Consider the following 26,773-nt stretch of genomic DNA (forward strand, 5'->3'; position numbering starts at 1 on the left):
GAATAGCCGACTGTGATCTCGCCCATTATAGCGCGCCAGCGAGCCGCTGACCTGCTGCGTTATTGAAGTGGGACAAATAAATCAATTCCCTTTGGCAGGCCGCCCCTGTGTAACGCACGCGAGCCCCCACCATCCGTTCCTCCGTCACGCGGCGCCTTGTTTTGCAGCCGCGTTACGTCACAAGGGGGGCCCGACAGTGCCGTGTGTCCCGGCTGGAAGTGCCCGCGTTACATATTGACAGTACTGCTTTGCGTCCCCAAGGCTGGGAGATAGGCGTGCTCCACCGTCTCCTTCGTCGTGCCGACACAGGAGAGCTAAGGCCTGTTTGTCAGTAGCAGCGGGGACAGCGGAGGGATAAGCCGGGGCGACGCGTCCTTGTTTGACTTCGCGACTGCACACGGTAAGTGGGTACGTCCACCACTACTGATGATATGCGGATTATAAACTACTAGGAATCGACAATTCTGTTCTCTAGAACCAAAAGGAATCGAATACTCTGCCGAGAGGCGAGACATTTCACCAGTTTTCGCTGTTGGGGCGGCGATTTTAACCTTAGCATCATTATTTATTTATTATAGGGCAATCAGGCCCTCTCTTACATCGGACCAGTGTTCCACACATGCAGCATTTCACACATCAGAGTTACATCATGACAATAGTTTAAATAAGCAAATTAGATTATTCTAGTCACAATATGAATAAAGAGTAATGACTAAGACCTAATAAAGTAAATGCTGGCAGTATTTTTACAACAGGTGCTACGCATACAAATTATGATAAAAGCAATAATAATAACAGTAAAAAAATCAAATAATAATGATAAACATGAGAAAAATTGGCAATAGTAATGAAGATTTGTGCAGATATACATTAATATCTTGCTGTGTAAAGTAGATGTTTACTAGTATACCGAGTTTTGGGCAACGGAGATTTAAGGAGGGGGAAAGAGGGAAGTAATGAGGTGAAGTGCATTCATGTACAGAGGAAGGCATTACTGTTGCTTAAGTAGATACGTCATTAACTGTTTTTTGAAGCCGGACATGTTTTTAAGTTCTCTAACATAACGAGGGAGGTTATTTCAGAGTCGAGTTCCCGCTACTGTAAAGGACTTTGAGAAGGTGACTGAGCGATGCAGTGGAACAGAGTGGATTTTATTATGATGGGAACGTGTGTTTTTGTCATGTTGTTGCGACATAAGCGTTAAGGACGAGGAGAGATATGAGGGACAGTGTACATTTATAAGGCAGTAGATGAGACAGAGTGTATGGAAATCTCTGCGTTTTTCTGCACGCAGCCAGGACAATTTTGCATATGCTGGTGAAGTGTGATCAAAAAGTCGAACGTCACAGATATATCGGACGCAGGCATTCATAACCAGTTCCAGACGTCGCAAATTTTCCTGAGAGAGGCCTTGTAGGATAATATCACTGTAGTCAATGATTGGGAGTATAAGCGTTTGTACTAATTTCTTTTTCAGATCGAAAGGAAAGAGTTTTTTATATTTTTGTAGGACATGAAGGGATGCTGATGCTTTTTTGCACACAGCAGTTAGGTGCTCTGTCCAATTTAGATTTTCATCTATTATTACTCCCAAAATCTTTGCTGAGGGAGAGAAGTTAATATTTGTTCCGTTTAGGATAAGAGATGGTACGGATTCCCGATGTTTTGGGCTAATGAGCTTAGAGTGACCAACAAGTACCGCTTGGGTTTTAGATGGGTTTAGTTTTAGTCTTATGTCCTGTGCCCATTTTGATAGTGCATCGAGGTCAGTAATGAAATTTTCAATAGCTTTCTTAAGATTGCTTGGTTTCGCACTTGGATACAACTGAAGGTCATCAGCATACATATGATATTTGCAATAGGTCAGAACCAATGGCACATCATTGACATACAGAGAGAAGAGTATAGGACCTAATACTGAGCCTTGGGGAGCGCCTGACACTACCTGCCGCCATTGTGATTTTATATTCCCGGACAGGACACGTTGCTGGTGAGACATCATGCATGAGCGAAACCATTCCACTGCACTTGGCGAGAAATTTAGACCGCTAAGTTTGGCTAGTAAGATGTCGAAGTCGACAGTATCAGATGCTTTGCTGAAATCTAAGCAGCAAATGATAGTCACTTCTTGTCTCAAATGGCTCTGAGCACTATGGGACTTAACTTCTAAGGTCATCAGTCCCCTAGAACTTAGAACTACTTAAACCTGACTAACCTAGGGCATCACACACATCCATGTCCGAGGCAGGATTCGAACCTGCGACCGTAGCGGTCACGCGGTTCCAGACTGTAGCGCCTAGAACCGCTCGGCCACACCGGCCGGCGCCTCTTGTCTGTCCATGGCAAGTTTCAGGTGATCTGTCACCTTTATCAGTGCGGATGTTGTGCTTCGATGTTTACGGAAACCTGGTTGGTATTCGTCTAGTAGGTTGTTAGTAGTTAGGTAGTTGATGAGCTGGTCATGGACTATATATTGTAAGGCCTAGACAGTGCAGGAAGAAGGCAGATGGGGCGGTAGTCAGAGGGTGCTGTGGCGATGTCCTTTTTTTAGGCAGTAGCTTAATTTGTCCCAGTTTCCAGGCCTCAGGGAAAACACTTGTGATTAATGAATCGATGAAAATGTCTGTTATAGAGGGCAGTAGTTGATCAATAATAAGTTTTACCATCTGGATAATGATGCGATGCTGATCTAATCCGCATTATGGCCTTCTTGTCAGTATTGCAAGTGACGTGCTGTAGATAGAATATACAGGGTGAAGAAAAATTCGCGCACTCGAATTTCGCAGCACGATTCCTCACATACTGAGAATACAAAAATGTCAGAAAAAATCGTCTTGCGCGTATTCCGGGCAGCAAAGGGACGTTGGAGATTGGCAGTCTGGCGACATTGTAATGTGATGTACGGTAACAACCTCTGTCAGCAGACAGATCGCTGCTGTGTGGTTGGTACAGTGATCAGCGTTTTGGGTTAGCATGCAGGAGGTCGAGGCTTCGATTCTGGGTCGAGAATTGTTTGATTTTATTTGCTAAACGTACTCTGTGTGGTACGGTATTCTCGCGTCCGTCGGTCATCGTAATTTAATATATTATTTAGCGGTAATGTTGATTATTGCCGACTTACGTGGTGGGCCTTAATAAAAATGGTATTTCATTCAATTTTGATGTAGAATTAAATACTTTTGTGAAGTTCTCTTTTTTTAACGATATTGATCTTCAGTGGAATTAGACTCGCTGAATCTTAAAACATGAGTATATAAGTTGAACAATGAAATAAACTTTTCATATTAATTTCCTCGGCTAGTCAGTTCACTTTAAAGCAAAAAATCTTTAGTTATTAATTACAATTGCGGCCCACACACGCGCGAGAGTATTTTTTCTTACCTCCGTTAACCATTGCATTGTAGTCGGAGTCCTGGCTCTGGCTCTCGGCTGTGGTACTGAAAATAAGAATCTTAAAGCTACGTATTTTCTGCAGCGTCGGGTGGCTGTGGAGGAAAATGTATATTATGTTAATAGCGGGCGAGTTTTTCGCTTCCGCTAAATTTTATAAGTTGATATCGCCACGTAATGGCGTCGTTGGCTGCATCGGCCGCTGCGATTGTTGCACTGTAAATTACTCGAATGCAGGTTAATTCAAGAAAGGCGGACTTGAAATCAGGATCACCTCTTACAAATTAAAAGTGAACAATGATATTAAATCAATATACTATATGCTTAATTAGTACAAATATGCTTATATTTACCAGTACTCGCAAGATGTCCGTCTACACGCAATCAAAGCAAGAGAAGAAGTGAAGACGACTAAAAAATTAACAAAAGAAATGGAAGTACAATCTCTTTCATTGGTCATCTTTTAAAGAAGCCTTTTTCTTGTCGTGAACGCGTATTGCCGGCTGGTGCGGCCAAGCTGTTCTAGGAGCTTCAGTCTAGAACCGCGCGACCGCTACGGTCGCCGGTTCGAATCCTGCCTCGGGCATGGATATGTGTGATGTCCTTAGGTTAGCTAGCTTTAAGTAGTTCTAAGTTCTAGGGGACTGATGACCTCAGATGTTAAATCCCATAGTGCTCAGAGCCATTTGAACCATTTTGGACCCGAATTGTTTCGCACCACTGCACCTAGTAGATTCCAAACTTGTTTTGCGTGTGTCCACCCCTAAAGTGCCCCGTCGAATAATACCGTCCGATCCCGGTAGCTGAGTGGTCAGCACGACAGAATGTCAGTCCTAAGGGCCCGGGTTCGATTCCCGGCTGGGTCGGGGATTATCTCCGCTCAGGGACTGGGTGTTGTGTTGTCCTAATCATCATCATTTCATCCCCATCGACGCGCAAGTCGCCGAAGTGGCGTCAAATCGAAAGACTTTTGGACCCGGCGAACGGCCTACCCTACGGGAGGCCCTCGTCATTCGACATTTTTGGTGTCCGGCCCGGTAGCTAAGTGGTCAGCGCGACTGAATGTCCTGCCAAGGAGCCCTGTTCGATTTCCGGCTGGGTCGGAGATTTTCTTCGCTCATGGATTGGGTGTTGTGTTGCCCCAATCATCATCATCTCATCCTCATCGACATTCAAGTTGCTGAAGTGGCGTCAACTCAAAAGACTTGCACCAGGCGAACGGTCTACTCGACCGTAGGCCCTAGCCACACGAAAAAAAAATCCTTTAGTGCCAACTATTATACTTGCCAGGTTTAGGTCCGTTGCATTTCGTTAGGACCTCACGTCACCAGTAGGGCTAGCAATGTGCTTCGCAAATAATTTCAGTGGGACAATTGGGGAAGGTTACACAGAAAACAGGTTTGGAATCTAGTAGAAGTAGTGGCGCGGAACAGTTAGCGTCCACGACGAGAAAGAGGCCTCTTTAAAAGATGACCAATGAAAGCGATTGTATTTCCATGCCTGCGTTCGTAGTACATAACCGCACATGTTTTGTACAAGACCCACGGCAATCGCTGTATCGATTAAGACGCCAGGAACCGTACCACACAGACTACCTTTGGCAAATAAAAACAATCGAAATCTCTACACTTTTGCGTGCTAACCCATAACGCTACCAACTGCACCACGTGCACTGAACTACTATACATGCTCACGGAGGTACCTGTGATTACAGGGTTGCCAGATTCCCAGTCTAACGTCCATTTACTGCCCCAAACATGCGCAGGACGAAATTTTGTGAGAGACAGTTTTGTATTGCCACTATGTGAGGAATCGGGCTGCGAAGTCAGAGTGACGAATTCTTCTTCATCCTGTATACGATTTTAGATTGGCACGCCATATCTCCCGCATTACTTAATCAAAATTATTGCTTGAGACATCGTTTTCAAGATTTTGTTCACCACTAATGAGGAAAATTACACGTTTTCGTTAAAAACTTACTTCAATGAAGTGTTCAAAATTCCTAAGCATTGTTATTGTAATTACGATAGTTTTTAGCCGCCATATTCATTCCCAAGGAAATCTGAACAAAATGTTTCGCAGTACCATTTAACGGTGATTCAACGTCCAAAAAACATGATGGCTGTAGGTTAATAGATATGTCGTTTCCAATTTGTTACTTGGACAGGTAATGGTTTGCCTCAGTTCCGATTCTGTTTAAATAGACAACATTCTGTTGTACCCCATCGAACATACCTCCACAAATTCCCAAACTCTTTAAGTTCGTCCGGTTTACCACCGCATCATTAGCTTTTAAGTAAAAATGCTGTCGTTGTGTTAATTAGAAGTCTCAACACTACTCAAAGACTAATTAACGGTGCAAGAGTAGTGACAACTCACTTAACCCTTTGAGACCCTCTGTCTGCAACTGTGAACATTAACTTTTACTGTATCGTAGGCGCAAAAGAAGTACTTTTTCCCCAATGGAAACTTGAGCAACACATTTGTGAATTTTCAACATTTTGGTCATGCGCAAGTGCTGCCAACTGTTGGGCGTCATTATGAAAATATCAGCAAGTCAGTGTGGTAGTTGGCAGCAGCTTGTGACCACCAGAATACACGGATGTGGTTGAATCGCTATATTCCACTGTGTAATTGAATATTGTTATTTTGCATGGAAATTATTGAAAGATCATTTTACCATTTATTACAACGGAGAATGTTCCATAATTAGTTATTTTATTCCATAAAATGAAGACAAGTGTACAAAGTATATTTTCAAAATAGGTACATGCTTTTGTCTAAATCTTGCGTCCAAAATCATTTTAAAAAAGTCAGCTAAGAGCAATACCACATAAAGAGAACTTTCCTTCCTCCAGAATAAATTCACGTCTGAAAGGGTTAATCGAGAACATCATCGCTGCTCAAGTCACTCATTCTTATAAACCGGTGCTCATACCCCGTATTAACCTCACATCTTCTCAACCAGCCATGCCCTTCCAAACGATAAGAAAACAATTTCCAATAAAAGTATTCTTCGCTGTGACCATTAATAAAAAACAAGACTCTTTAAAGTTACCAAAACCTGTTTATTCGTATGGACTGTTATACGTGGCTTTTTCATGAGTTCCCATATTCAGTGATATTTATGTCTGTGGTAATGATACAGGCAGCCAAAAAGTAAACGATAATCCCATTATAACTGCTAATATTATTTTCAAATAAGCACAAAAAAGGCGAATATGTACTGGGCAGACTTAAGGCTGCAAAGAAGGGAACCAGTTTTTTTCGACTTATCTGGCAGCTTCTGTGACATTTAAATCAAAACATCTTGGTATAGTCGCGCTTTTTTTACGAGTTAGCCCTACTTCCCCTAGCGTCGTGAGCTCTCTCAGCTGCAAGGTGCTGGTACATCGGCTTCTTGCAGTTTATAGGCTCAAGTCCATGACCCTGTGCTCAAAATTCAGGAGTTTCGCCAGCCACGTTAAACAACATGTTATATCATATGGCTGAAGGGCATCCATGTAATAACTAAGTTTTCCTGGAGCGATAAAATTTCTGGGAGTGGATTTGTTCCTGGGTGGACGCCAAATAATTTTTTTAATTTCTGGATAGGGGTAGGGTTGGTATTTTCCCCCGAGGGGACCATTCCTCACCCCAGCCCACACCCTATTACATGTATGGTGAAGGATGTAACAAGAGAAAAAATTTTATGTGCTTCTAGAGAGTGGGATTCACCTACAGTAGGTAGTATCCGAGAGTGGGGGTGCATCTGTAACAGAAATTATCACAGGGGAGATATGCATACAACCTAAACTTTAATGACACGTCATGTCATGTTGCACGATACGATGATACGATGACATGTGTCATGTTACACAGCGTGACATCATGTATCATGCTATTTTATTTGACGTGGTGCATTATACTACATGCCATGGTTATTAATAATAACAAGTACGAGGGTAAGTCAATTACTATCCGCAAGTAGTTATAAAATTTCATTGCAACCAAAGAGGAACCTTACAAGAATATCATTTTTCGACATAGTCTCCTTGTGTTCAACGCACTTGGTCCATCGTTGTACAGGCTTACTGATGTCCTCATAAAAGAAGGTTCTCGGCTGAGCTGCGAGCCAGGAATGCACCGCTTCTTTCACTGCTTCGTCCGACGCAATTCGACGGCTCCTTAATGCCTGTTTGAGTGGACCCAACAAGTGATTGTCAGAAGGGGCAAGATCGGGACTATATGTAGGATAATCGAGTACTTAAAATGTGAGTTTCTGGAGCGATTCAGTAGTGTGGGCAGCAGTATGCGGACGGGCTTTGTCATGCAACAACACACGACCTTTTGACAGCAATCAGCGTTTGCTTCGAATTGCAGGCTTTAGCCTGGCAGTAAGCATCTCACTGTGACGTACACTGTTTATTGTTGTGCCCCTTTCGCCATAATGTTCCAGTACTGGACCTTGTGCGTCCCAAAAAACCGTAAGCATCAGTTTTCCTGCGGACGGTTGGGTCTTCAACTATTTCTTGCACCGCGAATTTGGATGTTTCCATTCCATACCCTGCCCTTTACTCTCCGGCTCTTAGTGATGTATCCATGTTTCGACACCAGTAATGATCCTGTCTAAGAAGTTGTCCCCTTTGTTATCAAAGCGATCGAAATGTTTTTTACAGATGTCCAAGCGCGTTTGTTTATGTAACTGTGTTTGTTATGGGATCCATCTTGCACAAACTTTATGAAACCCATATCTGTTGTGGATGATTTCGCAGGCAGAACCGCGACTGATTTGAAGACGATGTGCCACTTTGTCATTAGTTAATCGTCTGTCTAAGAGAATCATTTCACGTGAACGCTCAATGGCTTATTCGTTTGTGGCGGTAAACGGTCGTCCGGCTCCTTGATCGTGCGTAACACTTATGCGACCATTTCGAAATTTTTCTATCCATTCGTAGGCACTCCGCTTTGGCGAAACACTGTTCCCGTACTGTACCGATGAAATTCGGCCCCTGATACGACTTGCGACCACAAAAAAACGCATCACTGGACGTTGCTCTTCTTTGGTGCAAACAGACAGCGGAGCAGCCATGATTAACAGCACGGCAGCGATAACGAAAGTAACCTAGCAGCTTGAAAATTGCGAAGATATAACAACAAATAAACAAAGCCCGCGTCTTCAACGTAAAACGACAGTAGTACCAAAATAAACATAAATATAATTAAATTGCAGTTAATAATTGCCTTACCTCCGTAAAAACTGTAGAATGTGTCTTAATGTTTAGATTTAAATGTCTTTGAAGTCGCCAGATAAGTCGAAGAGCTAGTTCTTTTATATCCCTCACTCTGCCCTTTTTTGTTCTATGATAAGAGCATTTTTCATTCTGGTTAAGTATGGTTCTGTATTGCATTTTGCAACTTTGTTGTGTAGCAACCAGTGTATTGATACATATGTATTAATACATATGTATCGAAAATTATCAGACAATGGCATTATAGCCTACAGTTTACGTAGATACAGTGTCTGTACTATGAGTTATTTGAAGCTGCTTGTTTATCAACTGAAACCAATAATCAATTATTATCCAATATATTTTTGCGATTAAGATGAATAAAAAACTTGTGAAAATAAAAAAAAACTTTCAAAAGCGCGTAAGATCGCTTTTTTTCGTCACATAATAACGTCAGATCTAACTAATTGTGAAGGCGTTCTAAAAAGTAATGCTTCCGAATTTTGTACGTGAAAATGTTTAAAGCTTCTAAATAAAACACACGTTAGTAACATTCTCCGTCTGAATTCTTCACGTCTGCGATAATCTGATACCTTGAGTTCACTGTCAAAGATCATCCTTCATACAGTTCTGACTTGGCCTTATACTTCGACCATAAATATAATAGACTGGCCCTGACGTCATTTTCGTGGCTCCAACATCTCTGGGCTGAAGTCACGTGAATGTTGGCAAAACATGGTTGTTTCGTGTTGCGCTTATGGCTGCACTCAGCGTTTTGTCAGGGGAAATGGCATTACATTTCACGTGTAAGTGTTTCTATGATAGTGCAGATCCATTTATTGAAATCTGCTGAAGTGACTTTTATATGTTTTTTACGCTTGAAATAGAGTATCACGTAAATTAAAGTGTTGAAAGTGATGCCTGTAAAGTCAGACTCATATTACATTTTGGAAAGTATCTGTGATAATTCGGTTACAGAAGTAAATATAATTGTTTATCGTTCCTACTCATAGTTCCCTAAGGATGAAAACCGAAGGCAGCTTTGGATACAGGCCCTGAAACGGAAAAACTTTAAGCCATCTGCACATACGCGCATTTGCTCGAAGCAAAGGTTAGTTATTATTTACAATGTATATTTATAATTTATATTTAAGTTTCTGTCATTTTTGAACCTAGGATCCAAATTTATTTTCTGGAACTTCAAAGTCTCACCTTTCATCTACAATATCATTTTTTTTAAACTGATAGTTTAAACTTTTGTAAAATTAGTGGGAACTGAACCTTTGAAGTGAACCTAAAATTGATACTCTAAAATGGACCTGCTCTTAAAGTCGACAATTTTGGCACCTATAGTAGACATAATTCCCATATCCCATTTTCTTTATAAGTGACTAGAGCTCATAACGCGGTGAATCCAATGTTTGAAGTTTCGACACGAGCGCACTCTTACTGTTTAAAATAATGTTAACGACATTTTACTTTAATTGATAGTTTACAGTAATTTCGTCCCGCTGCCAACCAGAGTGGCGTTCGCTGTATTTGTTAGATTTTATAAATGGTACTGTGAACAAATCCAGGTCAACTGTAGTTCTGGCATAATTTTTCGCAAACGAAAAAGAAATTTTCGTTGGAAGCGTTTGGCAGTCAATTTAGAAATGTGGGGAAAATACGATACAAACATAGGATGGCAGACCGCTGATTTGAAATCCCGCCACGTTTTGCCAACAGTCACGTGGTTTATGTTGGAGCCACACCAGCCCTATAGCTTCTGCACAGCAAGGCCAGTCTACTAGTATCTATGGCCGAAGGCCTTATACGACTTTCATCTGTCACCAAAACACCTTCGAGGACTTTGGCAGTGATAAAGCGGTGCAAGAAGCAGCGAGGTTGTGGCCCCGACAACAACGTCAGTTCTTCTACAGTGACTGTAACAATAAACTGGTCCCTCGTTGGGAGAAATGTTCTCGTTGCCAGCGTAATCACACTGAAGAGCAAAAGCAAGTGGTACACATGCCTAATATCGTGTAGGGCCCCCGCGAGCACGCAGAAGTGCCGCAACACCACGTGGTATGGATTCGACTGATGTCTGATGTGGTGCTGGAGGCAACTGACACCATTAATCCTGCAGGGCTGTCCGTAAATCCGTAAGAGTACGATGGGGTGGATACCGCTTCTGAACAGTACGTTGCAAGGCATCCTAGGTATGCTCAATAATGTCCATATCTGGGGAGTTTGCCGGCCGCTGTGGCCGAGCGGTTCTAGGAGCTTCAGTCTGAAACCGCGCGGCCGCTACGGTCGCAGGTTCGAATCCTACCTCGGGCATAGATGTGTGTGAAGTCCTTAGATTATTTAGGTTTAAGTAGTTCTAAGTTCTAGGGGACTGATGACCTCCGATGTTAAGTCCCATAGTGCTCAGAGCCATTTGAACCATTTGAACCATCTGGGGAGTTTGGTAGCCAGCGCAAATGTTTAAACTCAGAAGACTGTTCCTGGAGCCACTCTGCAGTAACATAGCATTTCTAGACGTGTGGAGTGTCGCATTGTCCCGCTGGAATTGCCTAAGTCCGTGGTAATGCACAATGGACATGAATGGATGCAGGTGATCACACAGGATGCTTACACACTTGTCGCCTGTCACAGTCATATCTAGAAGTACCAGGGGTCCCATATCACTCCAACTGCACACGCCCCACACCATTACAGAGCCTCTACCAGATTGAACTGTCTCCTGCTAACAAGCTAGGTCCATGGGTCACGAGGTTGTCACCTTATCCGTACACGTCCATCTGCTCGATACAATTTGAAATGAGACTCGTCCGACCAGGCAATGTGTTTCCAGTCATAACAGTGCAATGGCGGTGTCGACCAGCCCAGACGAGGCGCAAAGCTTTGCGTCGTGCTCCAAAAGCCCATATCGATGGTGTTTCCTTGAATGGATAGCGCGCTGACACTTGTTAATAGCTCAGCATTGAAATCTACAGTAATTTGTTGAAGGGTTGCACTTCTGACACGTTGCACGATTCTCTTCAGTCGTCGTTGGTCCCGTTCTCGCAGGATCTTTTTCCGGCCGTAGCGATTTGGAGATATAATGTTTTACCGGATTCATGATGTTCACGGTACGCTCGTGAAACAGTCGTGTGGGAAAATCCCGACTTCATCGCTACCTCGGAGATCCTGTGTACCATCGCTCGTGCGCCGACTATAACACGACGTTCAAACTCCCCACAGAAAAAATAATAAATAATATGAATAATATTCTAATTTAGTGTAACCTCAAAACAGAAAAGTTCCTAAACTTCTCTACAGTAAAAATTATAATTATGTCGTTCACATTCAGTGTAACGTCCCATCAAAAGAATAAATTCAGTAACCTGGTAATAATACAATGTAACTAACCTCTCAATTAAATTGTCTCTCACTTATAACTTTTCAATAATTGACTGTGAATTTAACCTGGTAAATTTTGGACGTCAGCAGTGCTGCGTCATGGCCCTGAAAGATCATTCTGAATAAAAAAAGAAAAATTCTTAGCTCAATGAAGTCGCCGGATAACGCAAATATATCTGCTCTTACAATAAATTTTTCTGGCACAGCCCTCTGCAATGCTGGCCGATAGATTTGTCATTTATGAAAAGAAACAACTGATTTTTATTTTGCAATAATCGGGATGATCATGGATTGGAGAAATTAGTAAATTCTTTAAATTGAAATGAATGGTTGTTAAAAGTTACTTTTTATGAGAAAGATTATTATTAGGACATTTTTAAAACATTTACATGGGACTTGAGATAACAATACTACATATGCGCGAGGCTGCTTTTTTACCTTATACAATAATGCTCCTCCGGCATCGCTGCACCACGACCGGCCCAGCCAACATGATACACCAGACTAGACTGCCCGCTAGCAACAACTTACTCCTACAGCTACACAGTTCCTACTGCCGTCAACACTGCTCTTTGGTCTCAGATTCTCTTATAGCTTACATATCGCAGGCAGCGCGTGAGCAATACATCGAAATTACATCTGCTCGAGTGCGCTTAATCATGGACCTCTTACAACCTGCCATTGTAGCAGCAATAACCGACCTAATAACTGCGCCAGACACTTGTTGTCTTATATAGGCGTCGCCGACCGCAGCGACGAATTCTGTCTGTCTACATATCGCAGTATACGCATGCGTATAGCAGTTTCTTTGGTGGTTCAGTGTATGCTGATAAATATGTGGTATCATACGGGTATTGCATTGCGACAGCGAAGTTGGCGATGAGAATCGATACCACAGACGTTAGTGAGGGCTCGCTGCAATGAGTAACAAAGTGTGGGAGGTGCTCCAGAAGACCACACCTCCCTCTCAGCAACAGCAGCGCCCTCACACAGAGGTCAATATAGCGCCCAACATGCCAGAGCTCGCCCTGTTCGAAACCTCAGCTATAGCAGTCAACACATTCATCTGCGATCAACGTGATAGTTAAATTTTCTGATGAACTTGTTCACGTGGAACACTGTACTGAAAGAGGACAGTTTGTCAAATAGCTCATCATGTGACTCTTTGCTATTCCATAACAGTTGTAAAATATCCAGTACTCCTGTGGCAAAGAAGTGTGTCAAATTCAAGAAATCTTTTGTTCATTTATGAGATAAAAAAACAAACAAACATCGTCCAAACAGGCCTTGGAGGTCCAACCATACCGACAGGCCACCGTGTCATCCTCACCCCTTAGTGGTCGCCTGATGCAGATGGGCATGTGGCCAGCGTACCGCTCTCTCGGCTGTAAACATGAAGAATGAAGATTCAGATTGTTGATAATGTGTGCTTTATTTAAAAAGCTTTAAGAGTTTTCTCATTAACAGCTCAGAGGAATTACTTTTGAGCAAACCATCGTATTTTGAAAATAACTTCTATTATCATTTCACTCTACTATTTCTTACATCATCATTGACGCTATTCACGAGAAACGACTCATGTGAAATAGCTGCCTTTGGAATAATTGATCGTTCTCCTCTATTGTCCAGGAGAGATCGTCTGAGATTGTTTGGCCCCTGATGGAAATCTTTATATTCGCCGCCATTTGGGCGACTTGCACGTCTCTGTGATGAAAAACGAGACGAAATGATTAGAACAAAACTATATGCTCCCTCTGTGTTATGCATGCGCTGTCTGGTACAGCTACAGGTTTTGCATTTCTCCAGCTGCCTGGCGACTTCGTAATATGGCAAATTTCAACATATTTTTATATATACTTGCAGTGCGTTTTAGCAGCTAGAATTTGGACATTGTATTTCTTTCGGTGTACTCTTGGAGCATAAAATTTTTTTAGCGCAGGTTTCGACTTGTCGGGTTGGACATTTCACTTGTCAGAGTAGCACTCACACCAAGCGTCCGTCAATAACTTGTTGGATGTACGAGGTCTATTCAGAAAATTCCGGGGCTTTGTCCACAAAATTTGTCTGCTCTTACCTTTTACTTAGTGTGAACGGTCTCCTTCGAAATACTCTCCTCCACAACTGGTACACCGCTCCCAACACATTTTTCACTTCCGGAAGCAGTCTTGGTAGGCTTCTTGCTTGATCGCTCGAAGCGCCATCTGCGAATTTTCTTTTAAGTCGTCTATCGTTGCAGATCTTCGTCCTTTCAACGGGATTTTCAGCATCGGAAATGAAAACAAAGTCCGCTAGGCCTATACGATTCTCTTTCTCATTTTCATTTCTCGTTCTCATTTGCGCGATTCAAAAGCTCTTCACAGGCTGCGAGGCGAAGATCTTTCTGGTCTTGGCTCACGAGTAGTGGGACAAACTTGGCGGGAACACGATGCATTCCAAGAAGCTATGTCAGGATTTCAAGACATGATCCAGCTGAGATGTTACGCCCTTCTGCAATCTTTCGGACAGTCAGTCTTCGAGTGGCACGCACAATTTCGTTGACGTTCCTGACACGAGAGTCCTAGGTAGACATCGAAGGGCGTCCTGAACGAGTGACATCTTTAACTTCCGCCCGGCCATTTTAATCCGTGTCAACAATTCGTAACACCGAGTACGGCTTAATCACTCATCACCGTAGGCTTCCTTCATCATTTTATTTGTCCATGCGAAGATTTTCCTAAGATTCACGCAAACTTTAATGCAGACGCTTTGCTCCTCCAACTCTGCCATCTCGAAAATCGTGAACTCTATGACACAACGTTCTATTCAATACAACACTGAACAATAACTGACGCACAGAAATAGACTTCTAGCAGTCACATGTTAAGCACAGACGTGTACAACGCTGCCAACCGCATTTCGCTCTAGCGCACCATTGGCGCGAAATTACGCATGTTCCGGAATTTTTTGAACACAAATCCTGTAAAAAACTTTCAGGGCTGGAAAGTTACCTTGTCAGAATAGCACGTACACGAAGCGCCCTCATTAATTTGTTAGCAGGGGTGAAATACAGGGAGCGAAAGGACATTTACAATTTGTACAGAAACCAGATGGCAGTTATAAGAGTCGAGGGACATCAAAGGGAAGCAGTGGTTGGGAAAGGAGTGAGACAGGGTTGTAGCCTCTCCCCGATGTTATTCAATCTGTATATTGAGCAAGCAGTAAAGGAAACAAAAGAAAAATCCGGAATAGGTATTAAAATCCGTGGAGAAGAAATAAAAACTTTTGAGGTTCGCCGATGACATTGTAATTCTGTCAGAGACAGCAAAGGACTTGGAAGAGCAGTTGAACGGAATGGATAGTGCCTTGAAAGGAGGATATAAGATGAACATCAACGAAAGCAAAACGAGGGTAATGGAATGCAGTCGAATTAAGCCGAGTGATGCTGAGCGAATTAGATTAGGAAATGAGACACTTAAAGTAGTAAAGGATTTTTGGTATTTGGGGAGCAAAATAACTGATGATGGTCGAATTAGAGAGGATATAAAATGTAGACTGGCAATGGCAAGGAAAGCGTTTCTGAAGAAGAGAAGTTTGTTAACATCGAGTATAGATTTAAGTGTCAGGAAGTCGTTTCTGAAAGTATTTGTATGGAGTGTAGCCACGTATGGAAGTGAAACATGGACGATAAATAGTTTAGACAGAAAGAGAATAGAAGCTTTCGAAACGTGGTGCTACAGAAGAATGCTGAAGATTAGATGGGTAGATCACATAACTAATGAGGAGGTATTGAACAGAATTGTGGAGAAGAGGAGTTTGTGGCACAACTTGACTAGAAGAAGGGATCGGTTGGTAGGACATGTTCTGAGGCATCAAGGGATCACCAATTTAGTTGAAAATGGTTCAAATGGCTCTGAGCACTATGGGACTCAACTGCTGAGGTCATTAGTCCCCTAGAACTTAGAACTAATTAAACCTAACTAACCTAAGGACATCACAAACATCCATGCCCGAGGCAGGATTCGAACCTGCGACCGTAGCGGTCTTGCGGTTCCAGACTGCAGCGCCTTTAACCGCACGGCCACTTCGGCCGGCACCAATTTAGTACTGGAGGGCAGCGTGGAGGGTAAAAATCGTAGAGGGAGACCAAGAGATGAATACACTAAACAGACTCAGAAGGATGTAGGTTGCAGTAGGTACTGGGAGATGAAGAAGCTTGCACAGGATAGAGTAGCATGGAGAGCTGCATCAAATCAGTCTCAAGACTGAAGACCACAACAACAACATATTTCAATCGTTGTTTTCCCCCTCAGTTTTCACCCTCTGCAGCTGCTCTAGCCCCACGGAAGTTATTCTCTGATGTGCATCATCCTAGTCCTTCTTCTTAAGTGTTTCCCGCATGTTTTCTTCTTCGTCAATTCTGCGGAGAATCTCCTCATCTCTTATCCGATCAGTCGATTTAAATTTTCCATCCTTGTTTATCACTGCGGTGTCACCGCCAGACACCACACTTGCTAGGTGGTAGCTTTAAATCGGCCGCGGTCCATTTAGTACATGTCGGACCCGCGTGTCGCCACTGTGTGATCGCAGACCGAGCGCCACCACAAGGCAGGTCTCGAGATACGGAATAGCACTCGCCCCAGTTGTACGGACGACATTGCTAGCGACTACACGGACGAAGCATCGCTCATTAGCCGAGCAGATAGTTAGCATGCATTGCTCATTAGCCGAGCAGACAGTTAGAATAGCCTTCAGCTAAGTCCATGGCTACGACCTAGGAAGGCGCCATTTGTAACCTTGCATGTACCTCAAGATAGAGTCTCACTTGTATCACCACGAATGCTGTATACCAAAGGACTATATAAAAAGTTAAGTGTTCTAGTAGCTACATACTTTTCTTTATAACACTCGTAAAATACTCGTAAAACGCTTCAATTGTCTTCCTCTCCGATTTTCCCGCCGTCCATGATTCGCTTTCATGTATGCTGCCCTCCAAACGTACATTCTCAGGAGTTATTATTAGAAAGACGCTCCAGACTAACTGGTTATAATAATAATATTAATGCATGAACACGAAAAATTTGCGTCGACTTCTAATATTAATTAATTTTTAATAATAATGGCCTTTACGTAAATCGAAAAGTACTTTGCCACAGATGTGCACAAACAAAAAATAGTGTGTGTATGTAGCCGTTAAGAGTGGTAAAAATAAGTATAAGATTTCACGTTCATAATACTGATGTCACATTCGCTAACATGCATTAAAATCTACAACACCTGAACATCGAAAATTGAAGAGTTACCAACCTCTGCCCTGCGCACCGATCAGGTTCTGTGGTAGAAATGACGCCCGATAGTAACAACATTTCGTGAAATCGCATTCTATGGGCTTCCATGTTTACATGGTTCATTTTCATTTTGAGCCATGCATGCCGGCAGCTGCAGTGCGACACCTGCTAGGTCGACGATGTCAGCAGTGAAAATCAACATATCGTAGTAACGAGGACAGTAAATAACGTTGTATATTGGCATAATTATTTCGCTTATTTTTCTGTAAGAGTAACTGTGTGGTCATTTTCTGCAATTAACAGAAAATTTGAAGTACGTAAGTTCTTAATTTTAATTACTTCATTTTGAATAACTAGAACCTTCGACGGAACCTATATTTTTTTTAGGGTATGCCTAGAAGGAGAATGCCAACGGGTCAGAGTGAAAGACGCAGAGTTAGACAGACACAATTTTTTCGCAGAGAAAGTAATAGCAATGCAGACATCATAACGATAATGCATCTGTTTTACTTACCGATGATATTATTAATACCTCAGCATCGACAACTGAAGTACCTAATTATACAAGGACGCCAATGAAACTAATGTAAATCGAAAGGAACTTTCCTGTGGATATGGAAGAAAAAAATCGTGTCTATATATAGACATTAGGAGAAGTGAAAGGAAGTAGACACAAACATGAGAAAAGTTTTCCTTTGTCTCTGACATTGCTACCAATTTTTACCACGCTTCGTTAAGCGTGGTACGTAAGTGGTACGTGGTACGTAAGTGGTACTGATCGTTATCAGATGCTTTGGTAGAAACGACACACGAACGTAACAGCGTTTCTTGTAGTTGCATTCTAGGGACGTTCATGTTTAATAAATGTTGCAGATCCTTCATTTGCAGTAACACATACATAGCGGGTGGCTACAATGCCGTAAATGCTACGTCGTTGATGTTGTCGACAGTCAGAAACGTAACGTAGTAATCAAGCTGCCTGGTACAACAAACGTTGTTTATTAGAGGCGTCTTTTTTTCGCTTACATTGATCTAAGAGTAAACGTGCTGTGCTCATTTGCCACCGTCCTGACAAAATTGAGAGTGTTCATAATCTTCAGTATCTTCATTTTGAGTAGCTACAAGTCCCTTTTTATGAGGAGACTATATTTGTTTTAGACTCTGCCTCAAAGAAGAACGTTGACGAATCGAAGTGAAAGACGAAGAGCTAGAGGGACACAATTTTTGCATAGAGAAAGTAATAGAATAATGCAGATGCTGATAAGGAGAATTCTATTGTCGACCTGAAAGATACATTTAACCGTGCACTAAACATTATTCCAAATAATTTTGAGAACTGTAATTGGGGTTTGATGAACTTACAGTGCAGATTTTGTAATGCTAATCATTGCGGTGTTTTTCTGCGGTACAACGGCATTCACATTGTGTTGTGATGAGGGACAAGTTAATTTGGCGCCATTAACAAAAAAATTATGTTTCAACGCGGTGTATCAAAGACTCCTTTCAAATGATCTAACAATTAAAGAGAAACAAAAAAAAATATTTCAAGAATAGGCGTAGGTACAGTACAGTATTTGCCACGTATCAGTATTACTGCTAAAATTTCAGATACATGACATGTGCTATCACAGATCAGGACCACTGAGGCAAGTGGTCGAATTTTTACCGCAGGCTATACTAGTCTTTATTACCCACAACTGTTTTCGCGGTTATCACCATTGTCGAGTACGTCTAGAAACGTTGCAACGTCCATATTACGTCGTTAGTGAACTGTCTTTTAACTGTAAATGTTTTGATTAAGTGGTAAACCACGTAAATACTCTGAAAATAATTCATTGACTAGTGTTTGTCAGTAGTTTCACAGTTCTACTCTTACGTCGCAAGGCCACACTGCCACAAACCACCCCAATATTTTACACATATCGGGCAGAGCAGGGCGCCCAGAACTCTTAACGTTCTCTGCTGAAATTGATTCACTGATCTTCACAGTAAGTCTGCAAATTGTCAGTTCATTCGGTGCTTCTATGTGCTCTCGAATAGCTCGAAGGAGTCTCACAGTTGCTGCATAACGTTCTGCGTTCCGTTAAAATGTATTGATTATTAACAGACGTTCTGCAATACGGAGCTGCTCCAATCAAATTCACAATGAAGAAATGTGAGAAGCGGCTATCAGATTGCCGTGCGGAGCCGCCGGGCGGTTAGAGGCGCCATGTCAAAGGCTGTGCGGCCCATCCCGCCGGAGGTTCGAGTCTTCCCTCGGGCATGGGTGGGTGTGTTGTTCTTAGCATAAGTTAGTTTAAGTTAGTTTAAATAGTGTGTAATTATAGGGACCGAGGACCTCAGCAGTTTGGTCCCTTAGGAATTCACACACATTTGAACATTTGAGTATCAGAATGTTTATGGAAATCGAAATGATACAAAAGAACGTGGTCTGACGACAAATAAAAATTATTCTACGCGTCTCTACAATACTTTATTATGTTAACGATCGGTTAAATGTAGGAGAAATGTTGACATTGGCGGTTTCATGAAATAATTGCCATATTCAGATACGCTTAATCCACAAAAAATGTCGTACAGATAAACAAATATAGTTACTACTTCTCACATCATAAACTCCATATAGTTTCTATGAATTTACATCATAAGGTCACACGATGAAAGACTGAAATTTGTATGTGGTCATGCTTTGTTGTGTGTGGATAAGGAAGAGAGGCGGAAAGAGGGGGAGATGGGAAAATATAGCCGAAGTGGGAGAGTAAGAGCAAACTCTGCCCACAGAAAACATAAGTCTAGTAAAATTGGTATTTTAAAAATATTGCCAAGAACACAAAGTTAAAAAATTTTAAACATTTGTAAAATGAAATATATAAAACTGAAAACATATGCACTCATCAACGATTGTCGAATCTTAAAATCATACAAAATATTTGCACTTCTAATTTAGCATTCAACACAAAATTTCTAACACGTGTGATCATAAAAGACTTACATGTGGATAACTGAATCATTAACAGAACCATAATGAAGTACATTTTATAAAAAAAAATTTGTGATATCTTATGGGACTTAACTGCTAAGGTCATCAGTCCGTAAGCTTACACACTATTTAACCTAAATTATCCTAAGGACAAACACACACACCCATGCCCGAGGGAGGACTCGAACCTCCGCCGGGACCAGCCGCACAGTCCATGACTGCAGCGCCTCAGACCGCTCGGCTAATCCCGCGCGCACATTTTATAAAAACATGTATCTTTAATGAAAAAAAATTAGCACACAATGGTCATTACTACAAGAAATTGCAAACGTTGTTCCTATGATAAACTTATTTACCGAGGCCGGTAACGCCAATTTCTTTTCTTTTTTTGTTTAATTAATAAATCTTTGACGTAATAAATTATTATACAAACGCTACAAAGGTTGCAGGCTTCCAGCTGGTGTTACGCCACTTGTTAATAATATTCTGCGCGTTTCGCCACCGGCGCGCCTTTTGGAGGACCATTTACAGTGAAGCGCCAAAGAAACTGGTATAGGGATACGTATTCAAACACAGAGATTTGTAAACAGGCAGAATACGGCGCTGCGGTCGGCAACGCCTGTATGAGACAACAAGGGTCTGGTGCAGTTGTTAGATTGGTTACAGCAGCTACAATGACAGGTCATCAAGATTGAGTTTGGACGTGGTGTTATAGTCGACGGGTAGTGTTATGGGACACAGCAGCTCCAAGGTAACGATGAAGTGGGGATTTTCTCCTACGACCAATTCACATGTATACTGTGAATATCAGGAATCCGGTAAAACATCAAATCTCTGACATCGCTGCGGCCAGAAAAAGATCCTGCAAGAACGGGACCAAGACGACTGAAGAGAATCGTTCAACGTGACAGAAGTGCAGCAGCTCTTCCGCAAATTACTGCAGGTTTCAATGCTGGGTCAGCAACAAGTGTCAGCGTCAGAACCATTCAACAAAACATCATGGATATGGGTTCTTGGCCGGCCGCGGTGGTCTAGCGGTTCTAGGCGCTCAGTTCTACGTTCTAGGGGACTGATGACCACAGATGTTAAGTCCCATAGTGCTCAGAGCCATTTGAACAATGTTTTTGGGTTCTTGGAGCCGAAGACCCATTCGTGTACCCTTGATGACTGCACGACACAAGGCTTTACTCCTTGCCTGGGCCCGTCAACACCGTCATTGGACTGTTGATGACTGGAGACACGTGGCCTGGTCGGACGAGTCTCGTTTCGAATTGTATTGAGCGGTTGGACGTGTACTGGTATGGAAACAACCTCATGACTGCAGGGATCCTGCATGTCAGCCGGGGAGCGTTCAAACTGGCGGAGGGTCTATGATGGTGTGTAGGGTGTGTGCAGTTGGAGTGATGTGGGATCCCTGAGACGTCTAGATACGACACTGACAGGTGACACGTTCGTAAGTATCCTGTCTGATCACTTGTATCCATACGTATCCATTGTGCATTCCGACGTACTTAGCCAACTCCAGCAGGACAATGCGACAGCCCGCAAGTCCAGAATTGTTACAGTGTGGCTCCAGAACACTCTTCTGAGTTTAAACACTTCCGCTGGTCACCTACCTTCCCAGGCATGAACATTATTTAGGATATCTGGGATGCCTTGCAACTTGCTGTTCAAAAGAGATCTCCACACCCTCGTACTCTTACGGATTTATGACAGTCCTGCAGGATTCATGTTTAGACATTAGTCGAGTCCATTCAGCGTCCAGTTGGGGCACTTCTACGGGCTCGCGGGGGCCCTACACGGTATTAGGTATGTGTACCAGTTTCTTTGGTTCTTCAGTGTATTTCCAATTGTCCCAGAAAAATGCTACAGTTGAGATGTCAGGCGTTCGGAATTGTCTACCGTGGTGGAAACGCAACCAAGTTCCAAGCCAAGTCGAAGCCTACTCGTCTTTTTAATATTCAAATGCTGTTAAGAAGGACACCATTCCATTAAAAACTCTGGCTTGCTTCAGTATTTCGCCTAATAGAAAAGTTAAGAATTTTGATTATCTCAACCCATTGTATTGTATTGTACTGTATTGTAAAGAGTAACGGCCCTATGACACTTTTCCTTGGGGCAGGCCATACCCCTGAAATTACTCCTACATCCGTCAGTTTTGTACTGTTGCCTCATAATGTTTAAAATAAAGCAATATTTGTTTGAAAAAAGCGAAGGGGGTCAACAGCTTCTGCTGCATAGTGCAGCTTGTTAGGGTTCCGCAGACTGGATACACAATCTGCAACACATCCCTACGCAGTCCCTCTCGTGGTGGACCTGTGAAATGTTTTCGCCACATGTGAAATGAAGCTCTCCGCTTGCTGTCAACTGAAATGAGGTCAAGTGACCATCTCGCTTCAGGCTGTTGACCTTGCTTGCGACAAGCTCCCCATCTGCTGCGGGTAATTAATCACACAGCTGGAGGCTACTCTGGTAATGTTCTAGCGAAACCTCTCGCATCTACAACTGCATTTACCTGATTACTGTGCAGTTCACCCTTAAGGGCGACGTAGTAAAGGGTGCACCCAACCACCTTCAGCTATTTCTCAACCGTTCCACTCTAGAACTGCGCGTGGGAAAAATGAAAGCTTAAATCTTGCCGTGCGAACTCTGACTTCACTTCCTTCATTATGATGATCGTTCCTCCCTATGTAGGTGGGCGCCAACAAAATATTTTCACACACTGAGGAGAAAGTTGATGGTTGAAATTCCATGAGAAGATCCTGCCTCAACGAAAACCGCCTTTTAATGATTGTGGGCCCAATACGCGTACCGTATCCGTGGCAATCGCTCCACTATTTCGCTAACCGCCCATCTTTCAACTTTCTCGATGCCCTCTTTTAGTCCTACCTGATGGATCCCACACCAACAATCCAGAAGAGGACGGGCAAGAGCAGTCTCTTTAGCAGATCTGTTGCACTTTGCAAGTGTTCTGCCTATAAATCGAATTCTTTGGTTTGCTTACTACACAACATTATCCATCTGATCGTTCCAATTTAAGTTATTCGTAATTGTAATCCCTAACCATTTGTGCCTTTAGATTTCAACAAGTTATCGGGTAATCGAAATTTAGCGGATTTCTTTTAGTACTCATCTGGGTGACTTTACATTTTTCATTATGTAGAGCCAATTGTGTTTTCGCACCATATAGGTAACTTGTTTAAATCGTTTTGCAATCTGTTTTGATCATCTGATGACTTTATAAGACGGTGCATGATAGCATCATCTGTAAAAAATCTAAGAGGGCTGCTCAGATTGTCTCCTATGTCACTTACGTAGATCAGGAGCAGCAGAGTTTTTATAACACTTATTTGACGGAATGTAGGATATCACGTATGTTTTATACGATAATTTTACACCGATTACTACGTACTTACTCATGAAAAATGAGATCGACAGGAAGTGCAAAATGGCTAAGCAGGCATGGCTAGCGGACAGATGTAAGGATGTAGAGGCTTATCTCACTAGGGGTAAGATAGATACAGCCTATTGGAAAATTAAAGAGACCTTTGGAGAAAAGAAAGCCACTTGTATGAATATCAAGAGCTCAGATGGAAACCCAGTTCTAAGCAAAGAGGGGAAAGCAGAAAGGGGGAAGGAGTATATAGAGGATCTATACAATGGCGATGTACTTGATGACAATATTATGGAAATGAAAGAGTATGTAGATGAAATGGGAGATACGATACTGCGTGAACAGTTTGACAGAGCACTGAGAGACCTGAGTCGAAACAAGGCCCCCAGAGTAGACAACATCCCATTAGAACTACTGCCGGCCTTGGGAGAGCCAGTCGTGACAAAACTCTACGATCTGCCGAGCAAGATGTACGAGACAGGAGAAATACCCTCAGACTTCAAGAAGGATATAATAATTCCAATCCCAAAGAAATCAGGTGTTGACAGATGTGAAAATTACCGAACTATCAGTATAATAAGTCACAGCTGCAAAATACTAACGCGAACTATTTACAGACGAATGGAAAAACTGGTAGAAGCCGACCTCGGGGAAGATCAGTTTCGGTTCCGTAGAAATATCGGAACACATGAGGCAATACTGACCCTACGACTCATTCTAGAAGCTAGATTAAGGAAAGGCAAACCTACGTTCCTAGCATTTGTAGACTTAGAGAAAGCTTTTGACAATGTTGACTGGAATACTCTCTTTCAAATTCTAAAGGTGGCAGGAGTAAAGTACAGGGAGCGAAATGCTATTTACAATTTGTACAGAAACCAGATGGCAGTTATAAGTATCGATGGACATGAAAGGGAAGCAGTGGTTGGGAAGGGAGTGAGACAGGGTTGTAGCCTATCCATGATGTTATTCAATCTGTATGTTGAGCAAGCAGTAAAGGAAACTAAAGAAAAATTTGGAGTTGGTATTAAAATCCAGGGAGAAGAAATAAAAACTTTGAGATTCGCCGATGACATTGTAATTCTGTCAGAGACAGCAAAGGACTTGGAAGAGCAGTAGAACGGCATGGACAGTGTCTTGAAAGGAGGGTATAAGATGAACATCAACGAAAGCAAAACGAGGATAATGGAATGTAGTCGAATTAAGTCGGGTGATGCTGAGGGAATTAGATTAGGAAATGAGACACTTAAAGTAGTAAAGGAGTTTTGATATTTGGGGAGAAAAAAACTGATGATGGTCGAAGTAGAGAGGATAAAAAATGTAGACTGACAATGGCAAGGAAAGCGTATGTGAAGAAGAGAAAATTGTTAACATCGAGTATAGATTTAAGTGTCAGGAAGTCGTTTCTGGAAGTACAGGGTGATTCAAAAAGAATACCACAACTTTAGGAATTTAAAACTCTGCAACGACAAAAGGCAGAGCTAAGCACTATCTGTCGGTGAATTAAGGGAGCTATAAAGTTTCATTTAGTTGTACATTTGTTCGCCATTTCAGCCAATAACGTTTTTGGTCCCTTATTCTTCGAAGTGCTACTGTAACTGGATTACACTATCTGGAGATGTTAGAGAATTGGCTGTTCCCTCAGCTCGAACAAGAAGCACAACAATTCATATTTCAGCAAGATGGAGCGCCACCACATTGGCACTTATCTGTCCGTAACTACCTGAACGTCAACTACCCGAGGCGATGGATCGGCCGCCAGGCAGCCCGTGACAGAGCACTTCATCACTGGCCTCCAAGAAGCCCTGGTCTTATCCCCTGCGATTTTTTCTTATGGGGGTATGTTAAGGATATGGTGTTTCGGCCGCCTCTCCCAGCCACCATTGATGATTTGAAACGAGAAATAACAGCAGCTATCCAAACTGTTACGCCTGATATGCTACAGAGAGTGTGGAACGAGTTGGAGTATCGGGTTGATATTGCTCGTGTGTCTGGAGGGGGCCATATTGAACATCTCTGAACTTGTTTTTGAGTGAAAAAAAACCTTTTTAAATACTCTTTGTAATGATGTATAACAGAAGGTTATATTATGTTTCTTTCATTAAATACACATTTTTAAAGTTGTGGTATTCTTTTTGAATCACCCTGTATTTGTATGGAGTGTAGCCATGTATGGAAGTGAAACATGGACAATAAATAGTTTGGACAAGAAGAAAATAGAAGCTTTCGAAATGTGGTGCTACAGAAGAATGTTGAAGATTAGGTGGGTAGATCACGTTACTAATGAGGAGGTATTGAATAGGATTGTGGGGAAGAGAAGTTTGTGGCACAACTTGACTAGAAGAAGGGATCGGTTGGTAGGACATGTCCTGAGGCATCAAGGGATCACAAATTTAGCATTGGAGGGCAGCGTGGAGGGTGAAAATCGTAGAGGGAGACAAAGAGATGAATACACTAAGCAGATTCAGAAGGATGTACTGGGAGATGAAAGAGCTTCCACAGGATAGATTAGCATGGAGAGCTGCATCAAACCAGTCTCAGGACTGAAGACAACAACAACAACTACGTACTGTGACCTTCCTGACAGCAAACCGCGAATCCGGTCGTAAAACTCAACGTTATCCTCAGGCACGTAATTTGGTTCTGTTACGGCGTAAAGTGAAGCGCCGGCACACCAGTAGGGAACGACAGAGAAGAGAAGGCTGTGAGAAGAGGTCAGCCAATCGCTCGCCGACCGACCTCCCGTCCTGGACGACAATGGGACAGCAGCGGCTCCTTCGTGAAGGGGACATAAGCGCCGCGCCCCACTGTTGGTACCCCACTTCGATTGCAGCGTCAACGACAGCCGCTTCGTTAGGAATCTGTATGTAGCACAGATTTGTATTTATATTCCGAAGAAGACTGTTTATTTTGTATGTTGCCCTTTGCTTGCGACCCAGCTGAGCCGTTCATGGCTCGCGTTTATCCCGTTTATTGTTTGTCATCTTCTGTTACGGTACTGTCGCCTCGTTTTCTTATTCCATTTACTGGTGTCACTAACTTCCTGCCTTACTTGCCCGTGAGCGGCAGCAGCAGCGTGTATCAATAAGCGCACTGTCATACCACCTCTGGAGCGACCGACAGTATTTCCGGGTGTTCGTGTGTCTGGCAG

At 42.5% G+C, this 26,773-nt stretch overlaps 1 protein-coding gene across 1 annotated transcript in view; it reads left to right on the forward strand.

Annotated features, from left to right (window-relative positions):
* The first annotated feature begins 260 nt into the window (after window positions 1-260).
* LOC124717158 (ammonium transporter Rh type B) overlaps window positions 261-26,773 on the forward strand; it is a 220,662-nt gene continuing 194,149 nt past the window's right edge. The window contains exon 1 of the mRNA XM_047243928.1: window positions 261-400. The gene's annotated coding sequence lies outside the window, so the exon portion shown is untranslated. The remainder of the gene's footprint in view (window positions 401-26,773) is intronic.

The sequence above is a fragment of the Schistocerca piceifrons genome, chromosome 9 (assembly GCF_021461385.2).
Source record: "Schistocerca piceifrons isolate TAMUIC-IGC-003096 chromosome 9, iqSchPice1.1, whole genome shotgun sequence".
In the NCBI taxonomy this organism is placed as follows: domain Eukaryota; kingdom Metazoa; phylum Arthropoda; class Insecta; order Orthoptera; family Acrididae; genus Schistocerca; species Schistocerca piceifrons.